Source organism: Rhinoderma darwinii, chromosome 1, assembly GCF_050947455.1.
Source record: "Rhinoderma darwinii isolate aRhiDar2 chromosome 1, aRhiDar2.hap1, whole genome shotgun sequence".
NCBI classification, from domain to species: Eukaryota; Metazoa; Chordata; class Amphibia; order Anura; family Rhinodermatidae; genus Rhinoderma; species Rhinoderma darwinii.
Window position 1 is genome coordinate 329,917,034 of NC_134687.1, and position 14,117 is coordinate 329,931,150.

Below are 14,117 nucleotides of genomic sequence, written 5' to 3' on the forward strand. Positions count from 1 at the left end.
TCTGCTGAGCCACTGTATCTAATCCTATCATGTGTGATACTGCCTTCTGAGCCACTGTATCTAATCCTATCATGTGTGGTACTGTCTGCTGAGCCACTGTATCTAATCCTATCATGTGTGATACTGTTTGCTCAGCCACTGTATCTAATCCTATCATGTGTGATACTGTCTGCTGGGCCACTGTATCTAATCCTATCATGTGTGATACTGCCTTCTGAGCCACTATATCTAATCCTATCATGTGTGATACTGTCTGCTGAGCCACTGTATCTAATCCTATCCATAGTTTATAGGGTCGTAGTGCTATAGATATGCTATGCTTATACACACACTTTTTTTTGGGTGGACACATATGTATTGGGGCTATTTCCCCTGACATTTTAAGCCCTATGGGTATGTTCACACGGCAGCGTCTGTTACGGCTGAAATTATGGTGCTGTTTTCAGGAGAAAACAGCACCGTAATTTCAGCCGTAATGGCATGTGCAGGCGTCTTTCGCTGCGTCCATTACGGACGTAATTGGAGCTGTTTTTCTATGGAGTCCATGGAAAACGGCTCCATTTACGTCTGAAGAAGTGACAGGCACTTCTTTGACGCGGGCGTCTTTTTTACGCGCCGCCTTTTGACAGTGGCGCGTAAAAAATATGACCTTCAGCACAGAACATCGTAAGACCCATTCAAATGAATGGGCAGATGTTTGCCAACGCTTTTGAGCCGCCTTTTCGGACGTAATTCAATGCTAAAATGCCCGAATTACGTCCGTAAATAGGGTGTGTGAACCCAGCCATAGTGACGCTCCCAGCTGCTAGTGCTGCATTGTTGGGTCACTTAGGAGACCCAGCGATGCAGCTGAAAGCTGCGGACCGTCGGCCATGAGAAGTTTGCGGGGGGGGGGCCCAGTAAGAATTCTTGCATCGGGGCCCATGAGACTTTAGCTACGCCCATGCACACACACACACACACACACACACACACTCAGCACTGCTACACAGACACACTCTCAGCCTTGCTGCACACACACACACACACACACACACTCAGCTCTGCTGCATACAGAAACACACACTCAGCTCTGCTACACACACACTCACACACACACACACACACACACTCAGTGCTGCTACATACAGACACACACTCAGCTTTGTTGCACACACACACACACTCAGCTCTGCTACATACAGACACACTCTCAGCTCTGCTGCACACAGATACACACACACTCAGCACTGCTACACACACACCCACACACACACACACTCGGCTCTACAACATACAGACACACACACAGTTACAGCAGGTGTGGGGGGGGGCGCTAGGGGGTCGCCGGGGGTGCAGTGCAGCCAGTTTTCATAATGGCGCATGCTATCTCCCTACAAACCAGCTTCTCTGCTGTGTGGCTCTGAACTGCGGTAGCCGTTCATTGTGTCCTATGCATTGTGCTGCCGTATTCCAACGTTAAGAGACACATACACAGATTATATAAAACATGGCAGCCCCCAGTACAGTAAGAAAGTGTTAATAAAAAAAACTTTTTTGTGCGAAAAATTAAATAAAGTCAATATAATATTTTATAAAATAAAAACATAAATTAATAAAAAAAAAAAATAATGACACTGTCCCTTTAAGAACTAATTAGCATAAATATAAAATTGTTCATAACTTGCTCAAAAATGACTGTTTTTCTAAATAAAAACCACTGTTGTTATCTACATTACAGCTCCTATCCTGATTAGGTAGGAGATAGGGCACTTATAATCTGGTGACAGAGCATCTTTAAAGGTTTTTTTTTTCCATCAGGGACCTTTATGGCATATTCACAGTATGGGTATGTTCACACGAGGTCATTACGTCCGAACACAGTGCAGGGAGCCGGGCTCCTAGCATCATAGTTATGTACGACGCTAGGAGTCCCTGCGTCGCTGCCGGACAACTGTCCCGTACTGTAATCATGTTTCTGTGTTCGGTCGGGTACTTGCGGCCGAAATACGTCCGTCAATTACGGACGTAATGACCTCGTGTGAACATACCCTATATGTCATAAATGTCAGATAGATGCTCTGGGACCCATACTTATCTCTAGCACGGGGCCCACTAAACCCTGTTCTACCTTTGTGTTCCCGCTGCCACTTGTGATTTCCATCCATGTAAAAAATGTCATAAATGTCCCTGATGGGAAAACCCCTTTATAGGCTATGTAAACCTGATTAACAGATGATATATATATATATATATATATATATATATATATATATCATCATTTTCACTTCAGGTGCATGTTCACCGTATGCAATAGCCAAATAATCATGTGCATCAAGATTGATGGGGAATTCAGTCAGGCAAATGGATAATATTCATTGCTTAGTGAAATAGAGAGAGCAGCAATGACGCTGCCTCTATTGGACCCAGTGATCACATGAGCACTCTACACATCAGAGCTGCTTTGTAAAGTAGTGAATATAGAAAACAAACCCACTAAGGGCATGTTCAGATGTGAATTCCGTATTGCAAATATGCAGCAATTTACAGTAAAATACAACTGGATGTGATTTTCAAAACCCCATCCACATGTAACGGAAAAAAAATCAATTCCGCTTTTTAATTTCTCAGCATTCCCAGTCTGTTGCGGAGAAGCAGCGAATATTAGCCCTTGAAATGCAAATCCGCTAACCACGCAACAAAATCTGCATGTTTGCGGTTTTGCAACAATTTGCTGCCAAAATCCACAGCGGAAACTGTCCGCCACATATGAATGTGCCCTAACGCAGTAAAGAGAAAAAAAGAAAAAAACACCACCAGCAACTTAAACATAGCCGCCTCAATTAGGGTATGTTCACACGGCTTATTTTCAGCCAATTTTCAGTCCTTAAGTGCCCCTGAAAAACGGCACATAAAAAAAAGACCCCGGAAAAAAGAAAAGAATGTCGCTTCTTGAGCCGTTTTTGGAGCCGTTTTTCATTGGGTCAATAGAAAAACAGCTCCAAAAACGTCTGAAAAAAACGCATTAAAAAACACTTAATGCTTAAAAAATGTTTCCTTTGAAAACAGCTCCATATTTTACAGCCATTTTTTGTTAAGCGTGTGAACATACCCGTAGGGTATGTTCACACGTACAAAGAGAAGTGGCTGAAAATCAAGGGCATGTTCAGACGTGGCAGAATTCTGCAGACACTGTCCGCATCAATGCCGCACATATCTGTGTTGCAGATTCCGTGGCGGACTTGGCCAAAATGTTAAGTAAAATGCTGCGGATTTGTCATTGCGGATTCAGGTGCAGATCACAACCTGCTCTCTTTCAAACATTCCATCCCAGTCTGGGTATAGACCTCAACACACATAGGTCCAGCCAGAATGATGAAATATCCTGTTCCTGAAAGCAATCCGTAACGCAACACACATTGCATCTGCGGATTTCATTGCGTTATTTTGAAACTCCATTGAAGTCAATGGAGAAATTCTGCAACAAGTACGCATCAAGTCCGCAACAGACAGTGTATGCTGCGGACAGAAAATTCCGCACCGCAACCTATGGTCCGCAGCAGAGTGTCTGCACGAAGAAAACTAAAAAGGTGTGGAAACCAATGGACAAACTGTCTGCTGCGGTTTTCCAATGCGAACTGTCCGCAGCGGAATGCCACAGAAATTCTGCCACGTCTGAACGTGCTCTAAGTTTTCAAGGGAAAACAGCCCCTGATTTCAAGACACTTTTGAAGCTGAAAATGTAGCTTTTTTTTAATTTGAAGCTTATTTTGGGGCTTTTCTGAGCCGTTTTGTGAACCTGTTTTTTATAGTGTCATTAGAAAATCAGCTCAAGAAGTGACATGCTACTTCTTTTTACGAGATGTTATTTTAATTCAGCAGTGTAAAAATACACCTCATGTGAACAGCACACACACTGAAATCATTGGAAAACTGTGTATAGACTTATTTCAAATAAAATTAGCCTAAAAATAAGCCGTGTGAACATACCCTTAACCATAAGCCATACATCAAAATGACCTTCTACAGAAAAGGGGAATTAATGTAATACTTTAAGTGTGATTTATATATATATAAAAATTTAATTATATTTTTGTCATTTCTGCACACTTTATCCCTAATAAAACTAAAACAGATTTAAAAAAACAAAAACGATTGCATTACCGCAAGTTGAGATCTTGACTTGGTACCTACAGTATAATGGAAAACGGAATAGCATTTCAATGTACACTGAATATGATTTGCTGAAGCTGTAATACCCCTTTTAGAACCAAAACACGGATTGTTGAAGGATTAACTTTGTATGCAAATATTGTGCATAAATAAATAGTCACACTGAGGTGCATATTTTTTAATAATGTATAATTATAAATGATAATTAAAAACTATAATGTGTATCGTGTTGGATTCAATATAATGCAGTGTACAGTATTTGGTTATAAACACAATTTATTGTGTTGCTATTTCAATTAACTTATATGCGTTGCAATGTCAATGTGCCATTAGTTCCAGTACTTGATCATCATATTGCATTCTAAATATTTTTTTCAAATTAGTTAAGTGTTTCATATCCAAGATTTATTAGTATTAGGAAATGTTGTGTATGATTTTAAAGAATATGATATAGGAAATAATATTGAGCTTATTTAATTGACACATTGTAAAAGGGAGAGTGTGTTAGGACATGAGATAACTGCTGTAGTTTGCATATAGATATAATCACAAATATCACACAACAAAAGCCATTGAAAAGCCATTGAAAAGCTATTGAAACGGTCAAGTTAAAGTTTATTGCCACTGTGTATTTAATGAATCAAGATAAAGATGGCTATATACGTGTTCAACATTTTTTCAGGTTACAGTATTTCCTACGGATTGCTCTTATACAGATTTGCAGTCAGATTTTTACCAGTTCCTTCCTACTCATGCTGAGAATTCCCCAATAGCTTATTTTTATTGAGCTGCGCAGACTCCGGAAGTCAGAGGTTAGTCATGGAGAACATTGGGGGACTTTCAGTCCCCCGTTCTCCCTATTGCTGCCAGCGATCACACATGTATCCCCTATCCTGTGGATAGGGGATACATGTATTTTGTAGGACACACTGTAGGTCAGATTTTTTTGGGGGGTTGGGGCTGCATGGCGTTACCTACAGGGGGGCTGTATAGTGTTACCTACAGGGGGGCTGTATAGCGTTACCTACAGGGGGGGCTGTATAGTGTTACCTACAGGGGGGCTGTATAGCGTTACCAACAGCGGGGGCTGTATGGCATTAGCACCATACAGCCCCCTCTGTAGATAACGCCATACAGCCCCCTCTGTAGATAACGCCATACAGACCCCCCCTGTAGATAATGCCATACAGACCCCCCCTGTAGATAACGCCATACAGACCCCCCATGTAGATAACACCATACAGAACCCCCTGTAGCTAACGCCGTACAGCCCCCCTGTAGATAATGCCATACAGGCCCCTCTGTAGATAACTCCATACAGCCCCCACTGTAGAGAACGCCATACAGAGTCCCCCCTGTAGATAACGCCATACAGCCCCCTCTGTAGATATCTACAAAGGGGGCTGTATGGCGTTATCTACAGGGGGTACTCTGTATGGCGTTATCTACAGGGGGTCTGTATGGGGTTCTCTACAAGGGGGGCTGTATGGAGTTATCTACAGAGGGGGCTGTATGGCATTATCTACAGGGGGGTCTGTATGGCGTTATCTACAGGGGGGTCTGTATGGCATTATCTAAAGGGGGCTGTATGGCGTTATCTACAGGGTGGACTCTGTATGGCGCTATCTACAGGGGGGCTGTATGGCGCTATCTACAGGGGGGCTGTATGCCGTTATCTACAGGGGGGCTGTATGGCGTTATCTACAGGGGTGCTGTATGGCGTTATCTACAGTGGGTGCTGTATGCTGCACGGCGTTATCTGTAGGGGGCGCTGTATGGCGTTATCTACAGGGGGTGCTGTATGGCGTTATCTACAGGGGTGCTGTATGGCGTTATCTACAGGGGGCTGTATGGCGTTATCTACAGGGGGCTGTATGGCGTTATCTACAGGGGGATGTATGGCGCTATCTACAGAGGGGGCTGTATGGAGTTATCTACAGGGGGGCTGTATGGCACTATCTACAGGGGGGCTGTATGGCGTTATCTACAGGGGGGCTGTATGGCGTTATCTACAGGGGGGCTGTATGGCGTTATCTACAGGGGGGCTGTATGGCGTTATCTACAGGGGGGCTGTATGGCGTTATCTACAGGGGGGGCTGTAAAAAAGGCACTATCTATAAGGGGGGGTTGTGTGACACCCATGGGAGGGGGGGCCCCAGTCAAAAGTTTGCTATGGGGCCCAGTCTTTCCTAGTTACGCCCCTGGTATGTACCCACACGAGTCAGTAACTATACGTCGTCACGGGAGGTTACTTCACGCACGAGGACGTATAGTAACTGAGTCGTTCCCGGTGCACACTGTCGGCGGCAATGTGCACCGGGAACCAGGAGGTCAGCTGTCTCCGACAGCTGACACTCCACTCTTGCCGGCCAGCGGTCCTTTGCAGCTGATTTCGGCAATTAACCCCTCATTTTAGGGGTTTTTAGCACATCAACAGACCCCGGTCTGAAATCCCGGGGTTTGCCGATGGTTAGTATGCCAAACGGAGGCCAAACAATGGCCTCAGTGTCTGCCATGGACGGAAGCCTATCAGTCACTGTGTCGTTCCCGATGCACACGGTCCCTGACAGCTGACACCGCAGCGTTTTGCCTATCAGCGGCTCATCGCCGCTTATTAAGGTAATTAACCCCTTAAATGCGCCAATCAATTGTGATCGCCGCATTTAGGAGGTATGTAGCAAATCGGCAGCCCCCATGCAATCGTGGTGGTTGCCATGGCAACCAGAGGCCAGATAACGGCCTCCGGGTCTGCCATGTATGGAAGCCTATCAGGACTAGACTCTGGATGTGACGTCACACTGACGGTTGGAATACATTAAACTACCTAGATATTGTACTGTATTCTAGCAGCGATCAGTGCTGCAGGTCAAAAAAGAAAGTGTAAAAAGTTAAAACATTTTATTTATTTATTTATTTATTTTTCCTAAAATAAGTCTTTTATTTTAGGAAAAAAATGAAAACGTTAAAAAAGTACACATATTTGGTATCTCCTCGTTTGTAAAGACCCAAACTATAAAACTATAATGTTATTTTATCTCGCATGGTGAACACTGCAAAAAAATAAATGAAAAACGATGACAGCATCGCTATTTTTTGGTCACCACCCTTCCCAAAATATATAATAAAAAGTGACCAAAAAAAACAAATATGTAACTATGTGTGCACAGAACAAGCACAATTGAAGCACATAAATACAACATAAATATAACATAAATAACGAAAAAAAATTACAAATGAAATAAATCTGGAGAGGACAGTGGGGCACTAGCAGGAGTCGACTCCATTCTCTCTGAGGCTGATTGTGAAGAGAAAGCTTGCCAAAGAGGTGGGTTGACATACTAAGGCTCCTGTGCGATGTAGCAAGCCCCCCTGTATACACTTTGGTGTTCAGGAGACATTTGCCTCTGAAAATATTGATGTTGATGCTGCATAGGAGGAGGTGGATATACGGTCCGTATGTCGGCAGTATTTCCCGAACCAAACACACTGCAGGGAGCCGGGCTCCTAGCATCATAATTATCTATGACGCCAGGTGTCACTGCCTCGCTGCGAGACAACTGTCCCGTACTGTAATCATGTTTTCAGTATGTTACAGTAGTTCCGCGGAGTGGCAAGGACACCTAGCGTCATAGATAACTATGATGCTAGGAGCCCGGCTCCCTGCAGTGTGTACGGTGCGGGAAATGCAGCCGACATACGGACCGTATATCACAGACCGAACACGCTCGTGTGAATTAGGCCATAAGCTGCGGGTTCTGTGCAGAGATGCTTCATTTTTGCCCATAGACTTGAATGGGGAGCATAAACTTGGTTTGTTTTGTTGTGGTTTATACAGCGTTTACCCCACGGAAACCGCAGGTGCACATATACTTTTGCCCAAACCAATGTTTCACACTAAATCCGCAGGTAAAACCACTGCAGAAAAAATGCAGTGTTTTCGCAGAAATATGCTCTGTTAAAAGCTTTATTTGCTGCAGATTTCTATGACTGATGTATCTGCATTTTTTTTGAGATTCCATTGCAGATTTTCTGTTGCAGAAATTCCGCAACGTATCCTGTTTGGGAACATTCCTTAAAGAGGACAAAATTTTGTCGGAATGCTATGCCTGCTTGTAGCTGGCATATATTTGTTTTTTTCCTCTGACACTGTGAAAATGCGTCAAATTTATTAAGAAGCATGCGCCTTTTGATAAATTTGAAGCAAATCACACCATTTGTTTTTTTACTAAGACTGGTGTAAATACGCCAATGAAGGCCAATGTGCTTTTACCTGATGAGTGAATGCAATATAGCTTAGCATTATCTTATAAAGCAGCGAGGGTGTCACATGCGAATGCCTCCCCATGTATCATTTTTACACAATTCCAGTACCATTACGTGTATATATAAATCTCTATACAGTATATAAACCACAATAATGTTAGGCATACTTTTAATAAAACCATTTCCATATTACCTATAAAACAGATCTATTGTAAAGAAGCCATGGCATGACCTGTAATTTGCTCTGCCATGAGTAACAGTACAATTAACAACATTTATTATATTCATTTGTTAAAATTACATATAAAGCTTGGGGCATTAACGGTCTATATTCCCTTGGTTCTGTATGAATACTTAAGCCTAATTGGCAGATTTGCTTCACTTCATTTTAAAATTGCAATTTATATTATTTAATTTTAATTAAGCCTAATAAAATTGTGTTTTAATTAACTCAGTTATTTCCTATTCCCTATCTCTACCCTCCTATTTGTTTAAATATTTTTTACAACATTCAAGACATGCCCAATGTGGTGGGACACAGACTTGTTTCCGTTCAAGCATAGTCAGAAAAATATTAACATACGCCACATTAATACACATGGAGGTTTTTTATATATGTATGTATATATATATATATATATATATATATATACCAAAGACAAAAGAACAAGTAACAGCACCAGGACTTCAGCATTGGGGAGATGTTGGTTTATTCACCACCAGGTGGAAGAATGAGCAACGTTTCGGTTCACACCTGAACCTTTCTCAAGCTAATTCAAACAGTGTGCAGTACCACATATATATAGGAGGATACACAAAGTATACAGTACACAGTGCAATTATTTAATATGCATAAAAAGGTGAATCCATGTATAGAATATATTCATATAATTAGTGAAAACATATATTAAAGTGACCAGTGCATTGATTTCAGTGCAACATCTCTCAATATAGAATACAGATATGTACATAACACAGGTAATACTATAATTACCCTATTTAATGATATCATATCCTAATGAAGGGGCGGAGCAGAGGAATCATATCGAAAACTAGTAAAATACAGGAAGATTTTAAACTTGTATTGTGAAACTTACATTATCGGCTCTCGGTGAAGCAATGGCGTCCCACGATCAGTAATGCGCATGCGCAAGATGGCGGACTGGCGGAAGTGCGTCACATGGAACGCATCCCCAGAACGCAGTACAGTCGCGCATGCGCAGATGGTTCATTCCGTCACAGCGCATATTATAGCAGGACAGAGTAATAATCAACTGCAGGATTTATCCGGCAATGAGTATTTTAATGTAGATACCCTGCCACCAATGTGTATGTATAGTTTTATGTCTATATATAATTCTGAGACTCAATATGGAGTCTAGAAAAGAAGGGGGCCACGGACTATAACATAAGTAGGAGAAGTGGCTGTGTCCCAATAGTTAAAGTGGTGTATCCCACCCATCTATGTATTTACATAGGACCTTATCGATATAAATTATAGAACAAGACATATATAAAGGTGGGGGAGTCATATGTAAGTTCAAAATGCCATATAAACTTTATTTCAAATCTTTCACAGAGAGCATAGATTATACAAATATGTAAATAATGAGTAATCAATAAAACATAACTAGCCCAAAAAAATGTAGCCTCTGCTCCCATGTTGTACATCCCTTCATATGGATCAGCATCTGTAATAGAAAAGAAGATTCTCAGTGAAAAAATAGATATATATAAAAGAAAAAAATGAAATTACGATTCAAATCTAAAGTTACGTGAATTTTTAAAAGAAATAGAATACTAGATAAATTATCCTAAGTATACTAAAGAACAATCTACCCATACTCAGAAAAATGCAGCAGACTCATGGACTATCAAATATGTGGGAAATATGTGTAATCCACATTAAGCCCCTTTGGGGCCATAGTTTCAAGAGTGAATATCCACTCGAGTTCTTTTCTTTTGAGTGCCAATTCTCTATCACCTCCTCGTCTATGTTGGGGAACAGAATCAATAATTTTAAAACGCATTTGGGATACATTATCTTTACAATCTATAAAGTGTCTAGATACTGGTAGATCTCTTCTCTTGGTCTTAATATTCGATTTATGATTCCTCATTCTGAGAGTTACTTCAGTTGTGGTCTCACCCACATAATATAAACCGCAAGGGCAACTAAGTAAATAGATTGCAAAAGTAGTTTTACAAGTATAGAAACCCTGAATTTTAAACGTTTTTCCAGTTTGTGGATGACAGAAACTATCTCCTTTAATCATATGATTACACATGTTACATCCCAAACAAGGAAAGCATCCACGTTTTGAAGGGGCTAGAGTGTTTTGTGTCATTTTAATTTTTGATCCAACATCTGCCTTTACCAACCTATGTCTAATAGTTTTACCTTTACGATATGCTAACAAGGGTGGTTCTTGAAACTGTTTAATAAAGGGAAAGGCCCTGGTCAATAAACGCCATTCTCTTTTCAGAATATTACCAATTTCAGAACTGGAAGTCGAAAAAGTAGAGACAAATGGTATGCGAATATTATTTTTATGTCTCGCTGACTGTCTATGTAGTAGTTGTTGTCTATCCATTGAAAATACTTGCTCTTTGTGGATATTAAGCATGTCCACCGGACATCCTCTGCTAATGAATTTATTGCCCATTTCGTCAACTCTGTTGGATAGCTGATCCTCATTACTCACAATTCTTCTAACCCTGAGAGGTTGACTGAATGGCAATGATTTCACCATAGCCCTAGGGTGTCCACTGTTATAGTGCAACAGACTATTTCTATCAGTTTTTTTAGAAAATATATCTGTAGATAAAATTCCATCATATAGATGGATTTTAGTATCCAAAAATTCCACCGAAGAGTGGGAATAGGTCATGGTAAATTTAATCCCCTGGCATATAGCATTCAAAAAGACATGAAAAAGATGTAATTCCTCCTCTGAGCCGGTCCAGATGAGGAAGACATCGTCTATGTATCTCCACCACCGTAACACATGTCCAAAGTGGGGGGACACATAGACGACGTCCTCCTCAATCCGCCGCATAAAAATATTTGCATAAGTTGGGGCCATATTTGACCCCATGGCCGTGCCCCTTTTCTGAGGGTAAAATTTATCACCAACCATAAAATAATTTTTAGTGAGTATGAATTCAAGTAATTTGATAACAAATTCGATTTTTTTATCTGAAAATTTCAGACGTGTCAGATAATGTAGGGCAGCTTTAATACCTAGAGCATGATCTATGGAGGTATAAAGACTTCCCACATCAAGGGTAGCAAGGATAGACCGATCGGGGACCCTGAGAGAGCCAATCCGAACGAGAAAATCAGTGGTATCCTTGATGTAGGAGTCAGCCCCCATAGCAAATTGCCTCAAAATTTTGTCTATAAAAATCGCTGCTGGAACAAATAATGAATTACTCCCTGAAACAATAGGGCAACCTGGGGGCTTTAATGGATCTTTATGAATTTTTGGGAGAAGGTAAAGCACCGGAGTGACCGGATGCTTTACCTTCAAAAATTCACAGAGGTCTTTGTCAATGATCCTTAATAAAAAAGCCTCATCAACAAAGGATTTCAATTCATTCATGAATTAAAATTTTGGATCACCAGATAACTCAGTATACACATCATGATCATTTAGTTGTGTATTCATTTCCTGCAGATAAGAGGACGTGTCCATTATGACAATGGCACCCCCCTTATCTGCAGGTTTAACAGTGATAGAAGCATTGTCAACCAATTCATTCAGAGCTTTTTGTTATAAACGTGTCATATTCATGTAATGATTATCCCTTTTATTTTGCTTAGTTCTAAACCTTTGAATGTTTTTCTCAACCAATGAAATATATGCCTCAACCTCATGTGAATTCTGGGGAGGCTGAAATCTGCTTTTTAAGGGAAGGTCTAAACTTTTCAAGTCAAAACCAACATCAGTAGACAGGGGCACATCAATATCAGTAGACAGAGGCACATTAATATCAGAGGAACCTAAAGTTGGTTGCCCTGAAAAATGTGCTTTTAACCTCAATACTCTAAAAAAACGTTTAAGATCAAGATCCAATTCAAACCAGTTAACATTATGGGTAGGGCAAAAAGATAACCCACGATTAAGAATATTAAATTGCAACTTATTAAGAGACATAGATGAAATATTAACCACAAGGTTTACAGATTCTTTTTCCTCGTCTGGTAATGGCGATTCCCTCGACTCTGGGCTGGTCTCCCCCTCGATTTGATGTTGATTACAGACTCTCTTATGCCTCCTACCACCCCTGCGACACTGCCTTCTCCTGGGGCTTCGATACTGTCCCCTAAAAAAGGAGGAACACTGTATGGATCATCCGATAATTCAGAATCCGTGATGAAGGTGTCTGTCATCTTTTGACGTCTCCATATATTTCTATCCTTCTTCACGGGACCTCTATATTCAGAGTCTTCTCCTTGCCAACAATAGATTTTTCCTGACGTGTAATCGTCCAGATCACGTTGCCATTTTTGGCGTTTTGTTCTCTCAATCTCATTTCGAAATTTTCTCAGAAAATCGTACATTTTATTCTGATATGTTTCATACTCAGATATCACCATCATCTCTTTAAGTTGGTCACACCTTTCGCTGAGTCATACCTTGATGAACTCAATTTCTTTTTGCAGGTATTCAATATTCAAGAGTAATAGATCTTGGGAATATTTGTTAGAAATACCTTCAAATCTTTCTTTGAAACTTGAGTTAGATGGAAACAGATTAGGTCTCAAATGAGATCGCATCCCACGTGGTATCCGTTGACATTTAAAATATTCCCCCAATGTAGAGAGATGTAGCTCCAATGCAATCAGCCTCTTGGAGTCAGCTTCCCATTTTTTTCTCACGCTTTCAATTGTAGGAAAACCTAAAAAAGAAACATTTCCAGTGAGTCCTTGGATAATGCGATCTGCATCTTCCTGAGTATATCAGTGTAAGGTGTTAGTGGTATATTTGAAGCCTTCCACCGCAGGACTTGATATTTTGTATACTCTACAATAATTAATAATTGAATCACTGGAATAGGACTAGAGTTTCGTTTAAAATGTAACTTTTACTTGTAACATATTTAAAAAGTGTGTAAAACAAATGACACACCAGGACAAGACTGTTTACAAAAAAATCTTCCTTATAGTACAGGAGATATAGTGCTCAATGCAAAAAAAAGTCAATTCAATATTGGTGATATTATCATTTCTTTGCAGAGTTAAAGAAAATGCTCCAAATTGTTGCAAAACATGTGAGTGATCTATTTCCCAGGAGGATATATATAAATCTCTGTGGGGTAATGACCCCTCCTACCCGTTCCGTAGTGTGTTAAAGTCCTGTTCCGTTCTTATGGCTGGGGACTGGGAAGCCTCACTTGTTTCTTTTATATGATTTTAGGCAATCAATCATTATTTTCTCCCGACGCGTTTCCTTATGGCCAGAATTCCTCAGGGGAGATAAGGCCAGATAACCTCCTTGACAGGGGGCACAAATGAAGTTGGAGCTGTATTGAAGTTTCAATCTTCTGCAGTGGCAGAGATTCCTCATAGCACTTGTTTCCTCGTGCTGGAGTAAACGCTGGTTCCGGCGTGTGACGTCCTCACCCACATGTGTTTTCTGTTGCTCTTTATACAGGTTATTCCCTCCCTCATTGTGCACTCCTCCAGTGACGTATCC